This window comes from Aegilops tauschii, chromosome 2 (genome assembly GCF_002575655.3).
Source record: "Aegilops tauschii subsp. strangulata cultivar AL8/78 chromosome 2, Aet v6.0, whole genome shotgun sequence".
In the NCBI taxonomy this organism is placed as follows: domain Eukaryota; kingdom Viridiplantae; phylum Streptophyta; class Magnoliopsida; order Poales; family Poaceae; genus Aegilops; species Aegilops tauschii.
This window is the reverse complement of record NC_053036.3, coordinates 604,448,824-604,456,782: the sequence shown is the minus strand read 5'-3', so window position 1 is coordinate 604,456,782 and position 7,959 is coordinate 604,448,824. Positions and strand designations below refer to the sequence as shown.

The window sequence follows — 7,959 nt, the reverse complement described above, 5'->3', positions numbered from 1 at the left end:
TGCTCCTCTCCTTTTTTGATGTAACCCGGTGGTTGCTTCACATATACTTCTTCTTTCAACTCCCCATTCAAAAAAGCGGATTTTACATCCATGTGATGTAGCTTCCAAGATTCTTGAGCCGCGAGAGCTATAACTAGCCTCACCGATTCCATCCTTGTGACAGGAGCGAACACTTCCTCGAAGTCTACACCTTGCTCTTGCACGTATCCTTTGGCTACGAGCCTTGCCTTATACTTCACCAAGTTTCCTTCGACATCTTTCTTGACTTTGTACTTGACCTCTTCCAAAGCCTTATGTCGTTTCGCTGCTCCTCGAGAGCTGCGAGTATTTTATCTCATTCATAATGATCATGCCCAAGATATGACAGAGGCCATGGGGACCACGGAGGCCTTGAACGACCTCACTCGGTGCATCAAATGTTAGATAGATGTGCCCTCCTTACTCCAGACTAAGTAAATATATCCAGTCATCAAATTTTGATTCTTTGGCTCGTCATGCTGTTGTGGACTAATAGTCTTTGCTTATGATCTAATGCCTGACATTAACGTGCTCCATGTTTTTTTTCTCGTTGCATGTTTTATCAATCTTATGTGAAGCTTAGGGTGACAAATGATGTGAAATATCATGTTGGACGTTGAATCTTTAATATGTTTACAAAACTCCGCTTGTTATCTCATGCTAACCTTACTCACGTTCTTTTAACTACAGTTAGACTCGTTTTGGTAGGTCTCATGTTGGACTATGTTGATCTCAAATCCGCTCAAATCTATAAGCGTGGCTTCTTTAAGTATATTGTTAATGGGGCATGCCATTTTAAATGGGATACAGTAAAATGTGAAGAGACTCAAATGTTGATTCTCCTAACCTAATTAACGTACTAAAATTCTGGACTTTGACATTAGACACATATGGCAAGATAAAATGATAATGTTATATGCAACAAGCAAATATATAGTTTACCTTTTTGGATTACCTTGCAAAGTAGAACAATACTTTAATACATACGATATGAAAATGAATAACCAATTGTTTCTTGTGTAACTTCAGAATATCGTGATTGCATTTTCTCAATAACCATACGAGGATAAAAAAAATTGGTTCAACTTTGATGTAGTTCCGTAGCGTAGCACGCATCTTACTAGTAAAATATAATGGCAACTAGGCACAATTAGAAACGGCAAGCATGGCAAACCACCTTAACAATTGCGTGTAGACAATGTGACATATAGTATAAAAAACATGGCAACTAGATATTGTTAAAACTGGCAAGCACGCGAACCAACCTGTGATTGGATGGTTATTAGGAGCACAATGCTATCCCCCGCCCACCAGGGTTTAAGTTCTGGTGCTCACATTTTCCTGGATTTATTTCAGAATTACCGGCGATGCACGTTCAGTGGGAGGAGATGTTTCCGTCGACTACAAGATGCCTATGGTGACTTTGTAAATCTCAAGATGATATGTCGGCTCAGTCTTTCGGAGATGCTTATAAGAGTAGAGTGGGTGCGCGTTCATAGGGGTGAGTTTGTGCGAGTATATATGAGCGCTTACGTTTGTACTATGTTCAAAAAAGAAAACCGACAAGCACAATAAAGCATCCTTACAATTACACGTAGACCACACCACAAGCGTATGAATATGACAACTCGGTACAATTAAAAATGGTAAACCGATAATTACAATTTTTTTAGGCAACGGTAATTGCTGTCATGAGTGGTGACACCAACCTTTGATGATAGCCGCAAAGTTCCAGATGTTAGCCAAAAAAATTGCCAGCGTCTATTCTTGATTTATTTTTTGCTTTTTTTAGGGGTGATTAATTTTTTGCTGCTTTGGTTCACGCACCATGCTACCAACTCGGGCCAGTAAAAGCCCATCAAGCCATGAGGCCAGTTTTTTTGTTTCAAAAGTACGTCAATGACGTACATAGTTTTTATAAAAGGGAGCAAGACATTTACAAGAGACTGCCACCGAATATGAACATTCAGTGCAGCCAACACCCACACCCACACCATACAGGCAAACTCACGCTTCTCTCTCACAAATTGATTTAGGCGTCCAACTCTGGCAGGGTGCCACTCGTGAATTTCGTAGAGCACTTGAGAAGCTAATTGCCTCGGCGATCTGAGTTGCTCACCTCTTTCAAATAGCCTCGCATTGCGTTGTTTTCAGAATGACCAGATGGTAGCAATAGCCAAAGGGTCGAAGCCTTGCCACGCCGTACCCCACCATCCCGAGAGTGTGTGGTGGGGTTCAGCGGCGGGGGCGTCCACCTGGGTGTCCAGAAAGCGAAGATGCCAAACCTCACGCGCATGAACACATTGGATGAGGATATGATCTACTGTCTCCTCATCTTGCAAGCAAGTGTAACATGCTGATATCTGATCTTGCAAGCTGTGTCGAGTGCACCGGTCGAAAGTCTAGAATGAGGCCGGATTTCACAAGGGGAGTGCAGGGTGCCTCGCTGCTGGCTGTTTCTGGTGCATCAAGCCTAATCGCGCGTTGCATACAGTGGTTAGCGGGACACCGCACCGGAAGGCAATGATGCAGCGCTGCTGTGTAGTTGTCCTTTATTTTATTCTAGTTCTATAGTATATCATCTATGCAGAGGAAGAAATACATGCAATATTAGTATATTCGCCCAAGTAAATTTAATATATACTTGTAACATTATATTTTCTTAACAAGGTCACACAAATCTAGCAAGTTATTTCTCTCCATTCAGATAGCCCAAAAAAGCAGAGCAATTTAGTGCATGTGGAACATATCGATTTTTTATTTGTTTTTGAAGATCCTGAGGAACATACTGATCATAAGCAATTGACACAGCAAGATCTAATAATGGTCCCGTTAACTAAGCAATGCTTGGCCATCTAGCCCAGAACTACATGCATATGCCATTCTTCATTGTTTACTCAACAATTACACATATTACATGATGCCAATGGCGGAGCCAGAACTTTTATGGAGCCTGGGCAAGCTCAAGCCTAACTGTGTACTCTCTAAATCAAAATTGGATGTTCAGATACATACAGCATACCGTATAAAATAGTCCCAAACTTTCGAACCACAAATCCACATTAATAACGAAGTGAAAAGCAAAGTCATACAAATGTAATTTTGAATTGAACTAATATGTAATATATCCATATTCAGTTTCATATAGACCAAACTAAATTTGAGACTTGACGATAAAGTTTATTGAATCAGGTCATCAACATAATCAAACTCACCTTGTTGCAAGCAAAAGTATAGCTATCAAAATTACCATCCAAATGCCCTAAAAAATACTACAGGATAAAAAAAAGGATTTACAATTCACATAAAGCGAACTTTGTGATTTGTGAATATATTCAAAATAGAGGGCTTGCAGGAATAAAAATAGCATGGAACATATGAATATGTGCTAAAGAAAATCATGAAGCAAATGTCATTTTTGATACTCCAACTTGATTGCCATAAATGTTCGATTAGTATTATTATCATCGACAGACTTGAATAATTTCCAACGGTCTGGTATCAAAATTTAAGTGTTAGTCTATCTATCCCTAGATCTGAATGGCCACATCAGCTAGCATACCTCCCCCGTAAAAAAAAAGTTGGCAATCTTACCTAATATCATTAGGAATGAAGGAACGAGTTGGCTAGGATACAAGAAGTTCTTGCCTGTCTGGGGATGGATCTGCTCATCCTGCCGCCGGCCGCTTGCCGGGTGAAGCTTCAGTACGATGCGGCGAGCGCGATGAGATGCCGATTGTGTCATGCGACACGGGCGATGCCGTGAGAAGCGGGAAGGTGCAACGGAGGCTGGAGCATGATGGGTTACACGAAATGTTGAGCCGGGTGATCCGGTATTGATAGGTATGTGCGTCAAGTTGGAGTCAAGCCACCGACAGGATCAGTAGTTGGTTAGTTTGTTAGAGTGCATGCATAAGTTGTTAGCCAGTGATGCACTCCTAGAGAGATTCTAGGAGAGAGATAGGGCCATGCGTGACTTAGTTGGGATGTTGCCGAGTGATTCGGTCAAGTAGATTAGCAGCTGCATGTAGCTAGGTGAGTGCATGGATTAGTTGAGTTAGTGGCGTGGTGCATGGGTGTGTTTGTGCAGTGGACGTTGGCCAGCCGAGTTATCCACCGTGTGGAGCGATTGCAGGAGGTGGACGTGCGTAGTGGGCTGCCTAATTCCTTGTATATATGTACTTGCTTTGATTAATGAGAAAGAGGCCGACAGGGCTGGAGAAACAATGTAGCATACATGTTCTCACCGGGAGAGAAGGCAAAGCTAGTTCTTTCCTAGGTGAAGTGTGTGTATGTGTGAGTTTTCTCCCTGGTGTGAGTTCTTGAGAGACAAAGTGTGAAGAGAAGAAGAGAGAGTTGTGTGAGGCAACCGAGAGGTAGAAGAAGAGGCGGCGCCAACAATATTTTTTCCATTCACTTGTTCACCTTAAATAGACAAGTACAAGGGACTCACACCCAGCCTAGCCCGGCAACTAAGGGCATGTACATTAGTTTAGACACCTATAGTCTATAATAATCCTCCACGTCACCTATAGATAGCAGTAAAAATATCATCTACAGCAGTCTATCTTTTTGCTATCTGTAGCACGTTCCATCGTGGGCAGGCCACTGCATGTGAGCATCTGTCCGGAGAAGGCAACAAGGAAGATATTTTCACTGGATTGGGTTCGTGGAGCATGTGGATACGATGGTTCAGCTGGAAAACCGCAAATTAATGACGGCCGAGCGTACAACGGGAAAAGCCTATCGGTAAGTAACGATTTTTGGGGATATCGACGATCTGTTAATTTGCAGACACCCTCCTTCTCTCTCCTTGTTCTCTCTCCTCCATGTAATAAAAATTCTGAGGTGGCAGGCATTATAGAATGCTGACTGGATGCCGTTGTACATGCCCTAACACCACGTACACCGGCCTGCCGCAACACTCGGCCACTACTTGACCCATTAACCCAACTACATGCACTAACTAACTAATCTATCTCCATTATCCAAATGCCACGGCAACTAAAAGCAAGCACACTTGGTAAACTAACAAACGTATGCAGCCCCACATGACATGCATCACACACGTCTCACTACATTGATGTGCATGCCTATACCTAACGCCCGGTCTAAACATGAACGCACTTTCCTCTTGACAAGATTAAACCTAACAGCCACTGCTGCACGACCGTGGAACGGTGGAGGGCTACACCGGGTGAACCTCGACAGCCGAGCCCGCGGCCGTCGTCGGCGTGGTCGGCGATCGACAAGACGGTTGGCAGGATGGCCTCGAGCTTGACCAGCGGCGCTCGCCATGGAAGGCCGCAGGCCACGCGGACAGCGCTGTCATCGTCCTCGGGAGAAAAAGGAAGGGGTGCTGGCGAGAGCCACCGCCAAGCAGAACAGGAGCGCCTCCATGTCCTACCGGTTGTCTAGCTGCACCACGCCGACATGGTTGTCTCCCTAGTAGAGCACGTCGCCGGCAAGCTAGTTGGCCCGCACGCATCAAGCAAGCCGCACAGACATGCGAAGCAGCAGCAGGCCGCAGGCACGGGCGCAACGCAGAGCGGAAGAGGAGACAGGCGCCCGGAGACGGAGCGAGAGGAGCCAATCATTTCGCAAAGGCGTGCTCCGCGGGAGCGCTGGACTTCAGTGCGTGCTCCTGCTTGGACGCAAGCGGTGACCGCGCCAACAAATCGTTGGACGGTCCAGCTATGGGATCTTCGCTTGGGTCAGAGTTGCCATGAACGCCGTGCTTCCTCAAGTCTTGCTGCTGATAGCTGCTGTGTGTCCGAAAAGAGAATGACGGTGCGTTTTCGACGGCCCTCGAAGATGCTGGTAGCCTTGCAAACGCCTGCTTCTGCCCCTGCGCGGCGTCGCACACCACCAGCCCATCCAGAATCGATCGTGCCGGCCGCTGCCCCTCCGTCGACGCCCGCCGCAGCGACGTTAGCCGCTTGGCGTAGCGACGCAGGAGAAGGCCACGATGGAGAGCCGGTCGGCCAGGCCGGGGACTGGCGTGTTGACATTGTAATCCTGTCGCTTATTAGTTTTTGCTTTCAGTTTCAGGCTTAGCAAATAAAACGGCGAGAGCATGAGCTTGTTCATGCCTTGACCGAATCTTTAGTAGCAGCTAGGTAGTGTAGGAGACCATGCGCGCTTCGTGGGATGGCACGAACCAAACGTCACTACTAGAAAACAGGGCTTTGGTCACAGGGCAGTATTCATATTAGTCCCGGTTCAATCACGAACCGGGACTAATGTGAGCATTCGTCCCGGTTCGTGCGGCTAAGGCATTAGTCCCGGTTCACCTGGGCCCTTTAGTCCCGGTTGGTGCCACGAACCGGGACTAAACGGTGCGATGCCCATTAGTCCCGGTTGGTGGCACCAACCGGTACTAATGGGCTTTGAGGCATTAGTACCGGTTCATGGCACGAACCGGTACTAAAGGTCCCATTTTCAAACTCTACCCCCCGGTGGACCGCCTTTTCAGTTTTAGAAAAAACAAAAGAAAATGATGGAAATGTCAAAAAAATAAAATAAAATAAGTTTCCCATGTGATATGTGGTCTAGTTGTTGGGAAAATTAACAAATATGAATTTTGACTTTATTTGCAAAATCTCTCTGGAATTTGTAAAATGGGCATAACTTTTGCATACGAACTCGGATGAAAAAGTTTTTTATATGAAAAATCATCTACTCGAAAAGTTACATCCGAATTTAATGGGGGGAACCCCGTTAAACATTTTCAAAATCCTCAAAAACCTAACAGGAAAAAAGTTACGGGGCTTTTAAGATCTAGAGTGGAAAAAATCGAAAAATTTTCAAACTGTGGTCAAACAATGGTCAAACTAATTATTCTAGAATATTAGTGTTACTAAATAATTATTTCAGTTATTTTGAATTTTGGTCAAATCTGGTCAAACTGTGGTCAAACAATGGTCAAACTAATTATTCAAGAAATATTAGTGTTACTAAATAATTAATGTTTTTTAAAACAATAGTTTCAAACTCAAACAGGGAATTGTGTCACTTCATGCTCAAGCAAAATTCCTGAGGGTTAATAGGATTGACATCTTACTATTGTCAGGAAAACAACAAGTGCAGACTTGGAAACGAGGGAGAATAGAACCCGAAAGTTTAGCGTGCTCAGGCTGGGGGAGTGGGAGGATGGGTGACCGTTCGGGAAGTTAGATGATTTGGAATGATGAGGGGTGATTAAAGATTAGAGGATAAATTGAGCAGTGATGAGGGGTGATGATTAGAGATTAGAGGTTAAAATAATTTAGAAATTAGAAAATTAGAAAAAATTACAAAAGAAAATTTCAAAAGAAAATTTCAAAAAAAATCATAATATTTCCTTTAGTCCCGGTTGGTGTTACCAACCGGGACTAAAGGTGGAGCTCCACGTGGCCGCGGCCTTTAGTCCCGGTTCGTGTAAGAACCGGGACTAAAGGGGAGAGGCATTAGTAACGACCCTTTAGTCCCGGTTCAAAAACCGGGACTACAGGGCCTTACCAACCGGGACAAAAGCCCCTTTTTCTACTAGTGCGTGTGCATGGTGGCATCATGGGCGTGGCGACTAGCTGTGAGATGGCGCGGCCGAATAGCTCGGGCACGACCCCTTCTTTCGTAGATTCAGGTTTTGCTGTTAATAAAAGAAACGACCAAAAACGCTGCAAGATTAACGCAGCACAAAACTCTCTCATCTCTCTCCGAAGTTTCCTGACTAACAGTGGCATCAGAGCCTCGTTTGTAGGATCCGGCGAGTCCGCCATGACTGGCGGTGAGAGGACTGGAGAGAACAGCGACAAGGCGCAAGGGGGAGCTGCGTCGAGATCCCCGGCGTGCACGCCATCACGCGCGCCCCCACCTGCACAAGAGCGCGGACGAAGTCTGGTGCGTAGGGGCGGCAACAAGATCGTCATCCACGAGCGCGTAATCCGGGAGAGCCACAGT

The 7,959-nt window shown here is 45.2% G+C and overlaps 1 non-coding gene across 1 annotated transcript; it reads left to right on the top strand.

Annotated features, from left to right (window-relative positions):
- Window positions 1-601: 601 nt before the first annotated feature.
- Window positions 602-683, top strand: LOC120975099 (small nucleolar RNA R16). The gene has a single exon (XR_005770937.1). It is a non-coding gene; the product is annotated as a small nucleolar RNA R16 (small nucleolar RNA).
- Window positions 684-7,959: the final 7,276 nt, after the last annotated feature.